The sequence below is a fragment of the Carassius gibelio genome, chromosome A19 (genome assembly GCF_023724105.1).
Source record: "Carassius gibelio isolate Cgi1373 ecotype wild population from Czech Republic chromosome A19, carGib1.2-hapl.c, whole genome shotgun sequence".
Lineage (NCBI taxonomy): Eukaryota > Metazoa > Chordata > Actinopteri > Cypriniformes > Cyprinidae > Carassius > Carassius gibelio.
The window spans coordinates 30,870,496-30,885,253 of NC_068389.1; the positions used below are offsets into that span (position 1 = coordinate 30,870,496).

The 14,758-nt window shown below is 39.7% G+C and overlaps 1 pseudogene; it reads left to right on the plus strand.

Moving 5' to 3' along the window:
* LOC127935547 (zinc finger protein 721-like) overlaps positions 1-14,098 on the plus strand; it is a 29,191-nt pseudogene extending 15,093 nt beyond the window's left edge.
* The last annotated feature ends 660 nt before the right edge of the window (positions 14,099-14,758 follow it).

The window sequence follows — 14,758 nt, forward strand, 5'->3', positions numbered from 1 at the left end:
GATGCTAAAATGTTATTTAATATAAAGAATATATAATAATAGTAAAAGTAACGCTGTATATGCGTCCGAAAGTTGGACTCCAAATTCAATAAAGCAAATGAAAACTGTTCAGCTTCCTGGAAATTTGAGAAGCTCCGCTAGGCTATTTTAGTTCCCCTCACTCCACAACAAAATAATTTCAATTAACAGTATTTAGAAAAGAACAAGTTTTAAAAATATAAGAAGCTATAGCAATATTAACGACAAACAAAAACTAATTAATTTTGGTTAAAACGAAAATGAAACCAACGTTGGGTCTATCATTGGAAACAAAATCAAAGATTCCGTATTTGCGGTTTGAATGACGAATGATTATACAAAATAGCCTTGAGTTTTTTTTATAGACTAAATACTTCTGAATTAAATATTTTTTTTCTCTAAAAACGTATGTACAACTTTGTTTCCTCTCTCTCTCTCTCTCTCTCTCTCCCTAATATATATATATATATATATATATATATATACACACACACATATATACACGTAGTGTATTTTAACCATGCAGCAAACCTTTTTAAATATTTTGATAATTTACTGAAAATAAATAAATGACTTTTTAAACCGTTTAACTGATTATTAATCGGTCAAAATTAGCTGATACGGTTTGCAACATTTATGCACACTCAGAAACCGGTGACTGTGAATGAATAAGCAGAGCTTGTACTAGCTTTTTTCATCGTTGAAACTTTCCAGATGTCGAAATTGGTTAGCGCATATATCTGTGCATGATGTTGTCCAATGCCCCCAGCGAGCGGAGCTTCTCAAAGTTGGGAATAATAAAACGAGAGCTGCGCCCCTCAGTTGGGCAGGAAAAGCTAAGCATGCTGATGCTTGAGTGTCGAATGCACACTCACCTGAAGGTGGGGCATTGCCAATTAGACTTGCCCATGATGAGATCACAGCTGAGCGGACAGTTCACTCATTTGCTTCAGCGTCATATTTGCATATGCTATTTTTTGTATTAGTTCTTACCATTTCTTTTAAACACATGCATTCCTCTTATTCCATACTGACTTTCTCTTAATTCAAACAGCCTCTGGATACAGTTTGGAAGCAAATAATTATAGTCTTAATACATTGTCTGTACAGTATAGAAATTTACTAAATCTAAAACTTTTAAAGCATTTAAATTACTAAACAATTTATTAGTTGGCTTGTGATAGTCAACATGTTTTATAATCGTTATTGCTCTTTTTTGTAACAGATATATATTGGATTTATATTGGTTTTATATGCATGTCCCCAAACCTCAACACAATAGATCATGTATGGAACTATGAGCGCACAATACAAAATATATAATGAATTTTCATTCAGAATATGTTTAGTTTTATGTAATATTGCAATGGATTGTGACATTTTTCTTTTTACATGATTAATATGTGGTTTCCAAAATAATGTATGATCTATTATAATACCTAGGAATTTATTTTCATATACTTTATTTCCTCATTGTTAACCCTCATGTGGTGTTCAAAACCCAATAACACCTGTGGTGTTCCCGGTCTAAAATCACCGGCCTATTAAAAAAAAGCTTATAAATCACTCATTATACCATATTTTCACCCAATCTTGGATTCAATCTTTTTGTCAACTTTTTCTCTTTCAATTAGGACTGGTTTTGCATTTTAATTTTCAAACTATTTAATTGTAGGAGTCATTTATCCGAGCTTATGCACCTCAGTTTTTGAGTGAAAAAAGCATTATTTGTTAATTATTTTGTCAATATTGTGAAAAAGTTTCACTGTTGATCACACTAGCCTACTTTAATGTTTAACCAGGAATTTTTATTTTGAAATGCTTTTATTTTGTACAAAATGGCACAAAGTCACACTTGTGATGTTCCCGGTCAAAAATGGCCGGCCTTTGAAAGTGAATGTAGAAGATTACAAAACACAGGGCTTGTATTTTGAAATGCTTTAATTTTCAAAATACAATGCTTTAAATGTTTTAATTTATGATGAAAAGCCTTATGTTGGCCAAGTGCTTGAGGTTGTGGGAGAAGAAGTGCAGGTCAATTGTATGCTACAATCTGGTGACAAAAACCTCTTCATGTGGCCACAAACTGTAGATTTAATTTTCTACTACAGAAAAGATGTGCATGCTGTGATCTCAGAGCCTGAGCCAGCAACATCACGCTTCTCAAAGCTGACTCTCCAAGATTGGGTGAAGTTCAGAAATACCTCAGCTTGGATAAATGCAAGTCGTGTTCATCACTGCCTTATGTGGCTAAATGGGTCCAGAAAAATTTTATTTTTTGTATTATTTGTGATATTTGAATGTTGAAAGGTTAATTGAGATGCAAGTAGTGTTCATCTGTCCAATGAATCAAAAAGGTTCCAAAAAAGAGATTCTTTACTCAGCTTCTTAAGTTCTTGAAGCATTTAATGTGTTGCAATAAAAATTATAAAATTTTAAATGTTAATGTCCTTCTGATTTGTTATATTTAAATGTTGAAATGTTATTTGAATAAAAAGTTACATTTTCTTTCGTCTTGAACTCTTTTGTGTACATTTTTAACTGAAATTTTTATACCTGTGGTTTTCTTATCATTTGGGGCGACCATTTGTCATGTGGGGTAACCAACAAATGAATGAATAAATTCATAACCAAATATCCATCAGATTAGCCTCAAATATTAATCAGTGGTATGCTATTGTTGAATGTGTGATATCTGTATAAATGCTAATTCAGTTTTTTTGCTTTTAAAGTAAAAATCAGTATTGTAACTGGATTATGAGGGAGACTCTGATATTATAGAATAAACTTGTGAAATAATGGTTTTCATAAAATGAAAGGGCACTAAAGTTTATCTTTCTTCATCAGTTTATCTACTTACTGATGAGTTCAACTAGTCTTAATGATACATAAGAATGTGAATTTTGAGATGTATTACGGTCACCTCAGATGACTTTTTTAAGGCTATGTATTATTAACTTAAGTGTAAAAACACTAAAATGTCAATTTTTTTTTTACTTTTCTTTATTAAGGCATGTGTACACTACATTCCAATTGTTTAGAAAACGGCCAAACATATCCATATTTTTGGTATTTTAAAATTGGCCTATTAAAAAGTCTTATCCGTCATTGACGCAAATACAGTTTTTTAATCAGGTCAATAAATACCTGTAATATTCTCATCCTCACAGCCGTGACTACGTTTTGATGAAAAGCAAGAATCTCTGGATGAGTATCATCTGAACTGAGCTCTGCTGCTGTGAAGATGATGTTTGTTAAAGAGGAGAGTGAAGAGTACACGGGTGAACCAGAAATCCGGGGAATAAAACCAGAGGAGCCAGAAATCCGGGGAATAAAACCCCAGGAGCCAAAAATCCGGGGAATAAAACCAGAGGAGCCAAAAATCCGGGGAATAAAACATGAGGTGCAAGGAGGTTCGTGTTTATTCTGCATTCATCCTTAAATAAAATGTGTGGTACATACACAAATCCTTTGCCTTTGGTGTGTGATCACAGTGTGTGTGTGTGTGTGTGCGTGTGTGTGTTCACTGCTCTGTGTGTGTGCATTTCGGATGGGTTGAATGCAGAGCACAAATTCTGAGTATGGGTCACCATACTTGGCTGAATGTCACTTTCACTAAACGACACATCGTCCAGCCCTACTACACTGTATGCAGCACGACACATGGCAAATCCTTGATATTAAACTGCCTTTTCCTATTTATGAGGTACTGACACAGTTCAAATGTCCTGTGTGGACACTAGACAAACATGTTGCGATGTGGTGTAGACACGGTTCACTGAAAAAAGACTCGTCCATTTGGGAAGGTGAAAAAAAAAAAAAAGTGACCATACTCTAAATTCATGATATGCATTTAACCCATCTGAACGTGCACAGAGGCGCACACACACACCACGCACCTGGAGCAGTGGAGACTCGCGAAGCAGAGCCAGACGAAAGTTAAAATTGCACTTTAAGTGGGCGCATTTACTCCTCAGGCCCTATCATACACCATACGATGCAAGGCGCAGCGCAAGTATGTTTTTTTTCTAATTTCAGTCCAGCGCCATTTGCATTTTCCAGTCCAGCGCCCTGTCATTTAATTTGCGGCATAGACCAACTCAAACCTGATCTAAAGCAGAAAATGCGCCTCTGGGCGGGTCCATAGTGCGCTTTGACAGGGATGTGCATCACACAAATATGTTAAATATTAAAAACAAAAGGATTACAGTGTAAAATAATATTATGATGAAGGCTACATAAACATAAAAATGTAATGATGGTTAAGTCATTGCGTGTGTTATAATTAGGCTACCTATTTGCAATTCAGCCTATTACTACTTAAAATGATGAATGAAATTGGTTAATTAATTGAACAATCGTGCCAATACACACACACACACACACACACATATATATATATATATATATATATATATATATATATATATATATATATATATATATGTGTTGGGGCAGAGTTGACTGCTACCAATCACGTCCATCGGTGGTGGATAATGGACATTCCTTCAGATATGAAGGTAAGCTACGAAATAAGCTGGGGGCTCCGTGCGGTGGTCCCCAGACGAATAAGTAGTCGTGGACCAACAGCAGAGGTTTATCAGGTATGGAGGGACTAGTTGAGTGGCATCACTAGATCCGTTGCAAAAACTCCATTTATGCCAATGATACTCCTCGACATGGCGAGTACAGTCCGCCATCAACTAAGACTGCTGCCTCCACTGCTCTGTGGGTAGTCTTCCGTGAGCATTTCGTCTCCTCAAGAAAAGGCCGCGTTGGGGACACGCGAGAGGCAGGATCAACAGACAGAGACCTGGCAGCCCCCTGCAACTCCACCGTCCAACTGGTTGTCTAGAGTTCATCTCCTGCCACTGGATATTGGATTGTGGAGTGAAGTTGTGGAGATAGGGTTTGCGCACCTCTCCCTTCACATTAATCCACTCTCTGCGTATGCTATCACTTCACCGTACAAGTCCTTCGGCGATAGGGTAAATGTGACGGAGGCAGGTCTTGGATCAGACTGGCAGCCTTTAGCATGAGCCCTGCACGGAGGCGGCACAAGCGTGATGGTCGTTGTGTGGATGGGTTGGAACAGCATCCACCTTCGGTAGCTTCTTGTGTGACTGAGCAGCCCTCTTTAGGGTCCGCACTGCTCACCCCCAATCGGGGGGAGGGTCTAGAAAAGGTGACCCAAACATTGCCTGTTCCCTACACTCCTGGGCAGCCCACCGCTGTCGTCAAGGCATCCCATTACGGGGTCGAAAATATAAAACGAAACTATTAATTTTGGCTACATGGAACGTACGCACACTTCTTGATGTGCAGATTGGAACTGACCGACCCCGCAGGCGCACTGCCCTGGTTGCGAGCGAGCTTAACAAATACAACATCGACATTGCAGCTTTGAGTGAGACCCGACTCGCTAATAGAAGACAGGCAAGGATACACCTTCTTTTGGAAGGGCCTTCCAGAATATTCCCGCCGTCTACATGGAGTAGGTTTTGCCATTAAAAGCAGACTGCTACAGAACATCCCAGAGTCTCCTGTGGGAATCAGTGAGCTGCTGATGACTTGGCGCATTCCCCTTGTGAAGAGTCGCTATGCAACCTTGATAAGCACTTATGCACCAACTCTGGATGCTGAAGAAAGCATCAAAGACGGCTTTTGCCGAGTCTCTTGACAGAGCTCTTCAAAGTTCCTCAAGGAGATTTCAATGCCAGAGTAGGCACCAGGAACATGCTCTGGCCTGGGGTAATTGGGAAACATGGTTTAGGCAACATGAACTAGAATGGCCTGCGACTCCTCTCCCTCTGCTCTGAGCATAAACTGGTCATAACCAATAAAACTTTTCAAATGAAAAATAAATACAAAGCATCATGGATGCACCCCAGATAAAAACACTGGCACCTACTGGACTACATTATAACCCGGCAACAAGATCTACATGAAATATCCATCACCCGAGCAGTGCGTGGGGCGGAGTGCTGGACAGACCATCGGCTGATCAGATCCAAGATACATCTAAAGGTCTGACCTCAACACACCAGGAAACAACCCTCAAGACGGCTCAACGCTCGAGCTTTAAAATCTCCTGACATTACTGCATCTTACCGTTGCTGCTTGGCTAATAACCTTTCCTCCACCATCACTCATCCCCTATGCAAAACAGCTGAAAGCGCATGGGCTAACCTTAGCTCAGCTATACGACAAGCCGCTTCCGATACAATTGGTTTCACCTCCAAACGTCACCAGGACTGGTTTGACGACAGCTCTCTTGAAATACACAACCTTCTGGAGGAGAAGTGCAAAGCCCTCTATGCCCACCTCTCCAACCCACAATCTCCCTCTCTACACTCCCAATGGAGTAAGATCCGTGCTGAGGTGGAACGACGGCTTCGCATAATGGAAAATGACTGGTGGCTTAGGAAAGCCCATGAAATTCAAGGTTATGCGGACACCAACAAGTCTCAAGCTTTTTATAATGCAATAAAATCACTATATGGACCCCAAAAACGCAGAATCACCCCTATCAGATCTGCAGACGGCACAATTCTGCACAAGGACAAACAAGAAATTCTTGAGCGTTGGGCTGAACATTTTAACACCCTTCTTAACCAATACAATCCGACTGACCCCACTGTCCTGCAGCGCCTTCCAAAGCTCCCACCTGTGCATGAGCTAGATGACCCTCCCAGATTCTCAGAAGTCCTGGCAGCAGTACGAAGTCTCAAGGACAATAAGTCTGCTGGTCCTGATGGAATCCCTGCAGAGGCTCTAAAGAAAGGTGGGTATATGCTCACCAAAAATCTCCACCAACTTATCCAGATAATATGGGCACAAAAAGCTGTTCCACAAGGCTGGAAAGACTCACATTGTTACTATCAACAAGAAAAAGGGCGACAAGTCCATCTGTGGAAACAGTCGTGGGAAATCCCTGCTCTCTGTAGCGGGGAAAGTATTAACAAAGGTAATGCTGTTTCGTCTTACTAAGCACATCACAGAGAGAATCCTTCCTGAGTCACAGTGCGGCTTCAGAAAGGATCGGTCCACCTCTGACATGATCTTTGTTCTACGCCAATTGCAGGAGAAGGCTAGAGAACAGAACAAAGATCTGTTCATTGCCTTCATCGACCTGGCAAAGGCTTTTGACACCATTGACCGCCAAGTCCTTTGGGTCATTCTGGAGAAGTTTGGAGTGCCTCCAAGGTTTCACATCTCAATCCCTCTCCTTTCCTGTGCAGGTAGGAGTGAAACAGGGATGTGTACTGGCTCCAGTGATCTTCAATCTTTTCCTGGCAGCAGTCACCCTCCTCTCCCGCAATTCCCTTAGCCCCGACGATGGTGTCTGCCTACAGTTTCGTCTGGACGGGAACCTCTTTAACCTTCGCCGCCTGCAAGCCATCACCAAGACCACCACCACCACAATTCATGAACTGCTATACGCTGATGACTGTGCCCTCCTAGCCCTTAGCCCTACTGCACTGCAGCACACATTGGATGTTGTATGTGCAGTCTACCAAGCTTGTGGCCTACGAGTCAACATCCAAAAGACTGAGATCATTGCACAGACCAAAGCCCCCATCCTTCCATCCCCCATCTGAATTCTATATCCATGGCACACCAGTAAAGGTTGTTCAGCACTTTTGTTACCTCAGAAGTATCCTAACACCCACCTGTCTCATAGACAACGAGGTCCAGGCACGCATAAATTTTGCCTCCTCTGCCTTTGGTAGACTTCGATCTAGAGTCTTTGCTAATAAAGATCTCCGTACCTTCACCAAAGCGGCCGTCTACCAGGCAGTCTGTGTTTCCACCCTGCTATTCAGTGCGGAAGCTTGGACTCCCTACCGCAGGCATATTCTGTGCCTTGAAGGCTTTCACATCAGATGCCTTCAGCTCATACTAGGTGTGACATGAAAAGACAAAATCCCCCATGCGGACATCCTACATCGCACTAACTCCAGCAGCATAGAGGCAACCATTGCTAGGCGGCAACTGCGATGGGTTGGACACGTTATCCGCATGCCCTCCCACCGCCTACCCCGGCAGGTACTCTATGGGCAGATATACGCAGCCAACAGTAGACCTTAGCGTCAGAAGCGTCGCTACAAGGACCACCTCAAGTCGACCCGGAAAAGCTGCAGCATTAACCCTGGAGTCCTAGAAATAACTGCTGCCGACCGCCAGGCATGGAGCTCTGCATGTGGTCTCGGGGTCCAACTGATCGAATCACAGCGTCAACGCAGACACCAACGCGCTCAGCCACAACTACACCCATTATCAGACTCTGCACTCACATGTCCCGACTGCGGCAGGGCATGTGGCTCTCGGATTGGGCTTTATAGCCACCTTCAATGGCACCGCAGACAGCAGCGGCTGCCTCAACACTCCAACAACGCATCCTAGAGGTGACGTCATCTTCGAAATCGATGGACTGCATAAGAAGAAGAAGAATATATATATATAATATTATTTTTATTTATATATTTTATTTTTTTATTTTTTACTGACTCATCACGCGAAGCTTTGGTGGATTCCTGCTTGTCTCGTAGATGATCTGCTCGTGCGCTTTAACCTCACGCACAAGCAGATCTGTTTCTTTTGATTGAGAAGCGTTCAGTTTTCCACCAACAAATTCCGCCATGTAAATAGTGATCCACCCTAGTACGAGCACAACTCATTCTTAAAGGGAATGAAAGATGACACTCTGGTTGGTTTATTGAACATTGCTCCCATTACTTAAGAGAATTGGGACAACCCATTCCAAAAATGTGCCCTGGTGCACGGACCATTTTTCCATCGTTAAAATAGCAAAATTGAATTTGGACATCCCCTGAGTGCACCGGTGACGTGAACTTTACACTTTGCGTTTAGAACGTTAAAATAGAGCCCCTCGTCTGAAAGCCCTGTTTGAAATAGGAATCATTGTCACATTTTTTGTTAACATCTTTCTAGGGCTGAAACGATTCCTCGAGTAACTTGATTACAAAAAATGATTGAGGCAAATTCCTCTGCCTCGAAGCCTCTTTTAATTTATTTTAAATCTCACGACAGGTTATTTCGCAATTATTTTTTTTTCTGTGACACAACGCGTTTATGTCAGCCACAAAGCGGAAGGAGACACAAGCGCTGCGTCCGAGTCAGCAGTGTTTTGATTTGAGGGCGCAGACAAACGTAAAGAGAATGTCATGGCGTGTGTCCATTGCAAGAAAGAGCTGGCATACCACAACAAGGGCCCTATGTTTTTCGCAATGCAGAAAACGCGGAGGGAATCGTGGAATCCAGTCATAAAAACTGATTTTACAGTTTAACGCGGAATGGCACAGAATTTGCCACATTTTGAATTAATCAAAAATCGGTCATTGCACTTACATCAAATCACGATATGGACTAATATCTGTAAATATTAAGCAGGAACAGTCTAATTAAATGTAAATCTTGCATGTTCTGTGTGTCTCGGTTAATAAATGGAGCAGAAGCGCGTTTTCCTTTTTTCTCCCACACACTGAAACGTGCGTTTCAGCGTCTGCTGTCTCACTAAATAAGGACGTGAACACATGAACAACATCTCCAGAACTGCTCTGACAGTCACTTCATGAGCATTTGACTGTTTGATTTGAGTAAAACTAGCGTCACATAACACGCAGAACTGTAAAGGTACGTCAACCCGTCAAAATTAAAGTCCTGTATTACTATTGTTCAGCAGAATGTACATAAATTAAACATAATTTTTTTAAGGTTTAATCATTTCTTCCATGTTTTATTTTTAATAGTAAATCCCCTTTGTTTACCAAAAAGTTAAGTTTGCTTAATTTTCAATAATAAAAAGATAAACTAAATTAATGTTTTGTGTGTTTAATGTTTAATGTGCATCTTAGAAAATGCTTTATTTAAAATCCCAACTGAATGGCACTTAAATGCACTTAATTCATCTGTAAATTTTTTTGTTATTATTCACAGTACAAGTACAGACAGAGAAACAATGGGTATTAATTAAATTTGTGTTTTTGATGTATGCATTGCATTCTATGCATTTAAAAAGTAAAAAAAAAAAAAATTCTAAAAAAGGAAACTTAGTTGTTCATTTTAAGAGACCCGAGAGTCTTGTTTTCTCTTGCTTAATTTTGCACTTAAATTAAGCAACAACACATTTTATCAGATTAATAGATGGAATTTTTGGTAGAATACTCGATTACTAAAATATTCGATAGCTACAGCCCTACATCTTTCATTTATCGGCGTCTCATTTGTATTTGGCCAGTTTGAAGAACGCCTCACCAAACCTGTCCAGCCAGGCGTTTGTGATCACTGAAACTTGAAGACAATTGTACAAATGTGGATGGGTGACATGAATGGAGATGGCACCAGATCAACGATGTATTACTAGGTTTTGCAACAAGGTCCATTGCCCAACACAAAATAAATTTGCTTAATGCATAAACGCTCAAACCTTACAATCTAAAGGAAATGTTGTGTATGGCAATTAAGGTAATTTCTAAATTACCATAGACTTCTAGTCGAAATACAAAAAAAAAAAAAAATCAACTATAACTGTTTTATATCTGTATTACACTTGTGAACAAAACAAGTGTGTGACTTCACGTGCACTATACCGCTGGTGGCAGTAGACAACCGCAGTGATGACGAGCCCTGATTGCTGATTGTGTTTTTGTGCTGGTCTTGACTGGTTTAGGACTGTCATGGATAAATAAATATTACACTAAAACCACCAGTAGTTGGCATGAAGTCTTGAGTGATGCATTGAATTGTTCATACAACTCACTGAGTGATTGACTCTTTATAAACGAATGAATGGGTGGATCCTTGACTCAAAAGATTTGTGCAAAACAGTTGATTAATTTAGAAACTAAGCAAGTGACTGTCATCATGAATGGACTTACAAAATTTTTTGGCCAAGTGACAATTGATAATGTAATTTTGCAACAAACAACAAAGATATTATGGTATGATAAATAATGCACACCTCTATAACAGAGGTAACTTCTCTAGGTCATACATCTTAACTTGATACAAATTTGCAGGTCAGACATTACAGCCTCCCACAATCCTATTCGTTTGAATGAAAATCAATGCTATGAAACGAAGTATAAATGCCCACTATTAATTACACCGTTTTTGTTAGAATAAATTAAACATGTGCCACAATCATGGCAATGCTTGAATAAAAATGTAATATAATTTAATATTACGTTAGAAACATGACATTAGTGCATGTAATGTTTTTAAAAAAATAAAAACCGAAAAATCAGCTTGTTCTTGTAAAGTTTCAATTCATTTATAAAAATGCATCAAAATTATTGATCACTTTGTATTTGTCTTTTCTTTATTTTGATGTGCTGACAATGAAATTAAACTGTTTATTCATTAATTTCAGAGCCGATGGAATGGAACGAGGAGAGTGAAGAACTGAGTGAAGTGGAGGAGAAACAACATAACAAACCTGGAGAAAAGCCTTTAAGCCACTTGAACACTAAAAATACATTTTTAAAGAAAAGAAGAGCCAATAAATCTTTCACCTGCACTCAATGTTGGAAGAGTTTCTCAGACAAAAAAAGTCTTGAGCTTCACATGAGAGTTCATACTGGAGAGAAACCATTCACCTGTGATCAGTGTGGGCAGAGCTTCACACGATCATCAAATCTTAAGAGTCACATGAGCATCCACACTGGAGAGAAACCATTCACATGTGTCCAATGTGGTAAGAGCTTCAGAGATAAAGGACTACTTAAAGTACACATGAAGATCCACACCGGAGAGAAGCCGTTCATGTGTGAACAGTGTGAAAAGACATTCTCAAAAAGCTCAAATCTTCGGCTTCACATGAGAGTTCATACTGGAGAGAAACCATTCACCTGTGACCAGTGTGGGAAGAGCTTCACACAATCATCAAATCTTAAGATACACATGAGGGTCCACACCGGAGAGAAGCCGTTCATGTGTGAACAGTGTGAAAAGACATTCTCAAACAGATTAAATCTTCGGCTTCACATGAGAGTTCATACTGGAGAGAAACCATTCACCTGTGATCAGTGTGGGCAGAGCTTCACACAATCATCAAGCCTTAAGAGTCACATGAGGACCCACACTGGAGAGAAGCCGTTCACATGTCTCCAATGTGGTAAGAGCTTCAGATATAAAGGAATACTTAAAGAACACATGAAGATCCACACCGGAGAGAAGCCATTCATGTGTGAACAGTGTGAAAAGACCTTCTCAAACAGAACAAATCTTCAGCTTCACATGAGAGTTCATACTGGAGAGAAACCATTCACCTGTGATAAGTGTGGGAAGAACTTCACACAATCATCAAATCTTAAGAGTCACATGAGCATCCACACTGGAGAGAAACCACACACATGTGTCCAATGTGGTAAGAGCTTCAGAGATAAAGGACTACTTAAAGAACACATGAAGATCCACACCGGAGAGAAGCCGTTCATGTGTGAACAGTGTGAAAAGACATTCTCAAACAGAACAAATCTTCAGTTTCACATGAGAGTTCATACTGGAGAGAAACCATTCACCTGTGATCAGTGTGGGAAGAGCTTCAGAGATAAAGGAATACTTAAAGTACACATGAGAATCCACACCGGAGAGAAGCCGTTCACATGTGATCAGTACGAAAAAATGTTTTTGTGTGCTTCATACCTGAAGAAATCCTTGACAGTTCATACAAAGGAGAAGCCGCATTCATGTTCTGAATGTGGAAAGAGTTTTTCACTCCCGCAAAGTTTAAAAGAACATCAGAAAATACATACTGGTGGGAGAGAGTACATGTGCTTTGAGTGTGACAAGACTTTTATGACAGCACAGTGTTTAAAACGGCACCAGAGGATTCACACTGGAGAAAAACCTTACAAGTGTTCACACTGTGACAAGAGATTCAGTGTGTTAGGAAACATGAAAGCACATGAGAGGATCCACAGCAAAGAGAAACCACACACATGTGATCAGTGCGGGAAGAGTTTCGCTTCTAAAATTCACCTGAAGAAACACATGAAGATCCATGCAGTGGAAAAAGCACTTAGTGGAGAAACCAGTTATACCTCGTTTCCACCCCAGGAACTTTACCCAGGGACTAGGGACTTTGGCCTGGTACTCAGTGTATTTCCACCGCAGGAACCAGGAACTAAATAAAGTTCCGGGTAAAAAAATGGTCCTCAAAGTCCCTGCTGGCGAGGTGGTCCTTTTTCAAAGTTCCGGAACTTTCGGGGGCGGGTCTTGGGCGCTAAACATCCTGGTTGGTTGAGTTCACGCAGCATTGGTTGAGTTCAACCACCATTTATTCGGATCAACATTTTCAAAATATTACTGTTATTGTCATGAAATGTTATTTTAAAAGTATTTCAGGCAAGAATGTAGTTGTCTAAAACTCAAATCTGTGGTTTATTTATAAAGACATCGCCTATTTTCGCCGATCTCGGAGACGTGAGCTCCACGCGATCAGCGAGAGCTCAGTGATCATCTATCCGCCGAGAAGCAGCCGCACCTCGGCTAGACCTTCTGATGTGTGCCGCTGGCTCTGATGTCTCTTTAGTGGTTAAACATAAAATATAATTTAGCTGTGGGGTGAATCTAACATGTTTTCTTTTGTCTGTATTCAATTTATCTAATGTTAAAATGAAAATAAAAAAGGCAAATCTATATAATATTTCATTTCATTGTAATGGCTGTATACACATATCCCTGAACAAAGTACATTTCTGCAGCTGTTAGTATGTTTAAATGAAAACGAAAGGAGGCAGTGGTATTTGATATTCGATTTCCTTTTATTGTAAATATAACGTTACTGATAGGAAAATTGCAGTAGCCATGGTCAGCTGAGTTCACGCAGCATTTTTTGGGTTCAACCACCATTTATGCGGATCATTTTCAAAATATTAGTGTTATTGTGTCATTAAATGTAATTTTAAAAGTATTTCAGGCGAGAATGTAGTTGTTTAAAACTCAAGTCTGTGGTTTATTTATAAAGACAGGGCCTATTTTCGCCGATCTCAGAGACGGTCAGCTCCACGCAATCAGCGAGAGCTCAGTGATCATCTATCCACCGAGAAGCAGCCTCACTTCGGCAAGACCTTCTGATGTGTGCCGCTGGCTTTGATGTCTCTGTAGTGGTTAAACATAAAATATAATTTATCTGTGGGTTAAATCTAACAGGTTTTCTTTGGTCTGTATTCAATTGATCTAATTGTTAAAATGAAAATAAAAAAGGCAAATTTATATATATATATATATATATATATATATATATATATATATATATATATATATATATATATATATATATACACACACACACACACATATCCCTAAACTAAGTACATTCCCGCAGCTGTTCTTATGTTAAAATGAAAACGAAAGGAGGCAGTGGTATTTTATATCTTATTTAGTTTTATTGTAAATCTACAGAGAGGAAAATTGCAGTAACCAAGACGAGCTGACTGAAGTTATGAAGTACGGCCGGACTGGCCGGATTTTCACATGGGATTTGTCTGGTCAGACCAATATATATATATATATATATATATATATATATATATATATATAAGTAATATTCACAGTCACTCTCCATTCATGTGTGGAAAGACTTTAATTGACTCTGCAAAGCATAAAAGACCACAGATGTACATCCACACTGGAGAGAAGCCATTCATATGTGATCAATGTGGAAAGCCAGCAAATTTTATTTATATAGCACTTTTCTAAACAAGTTAATGCA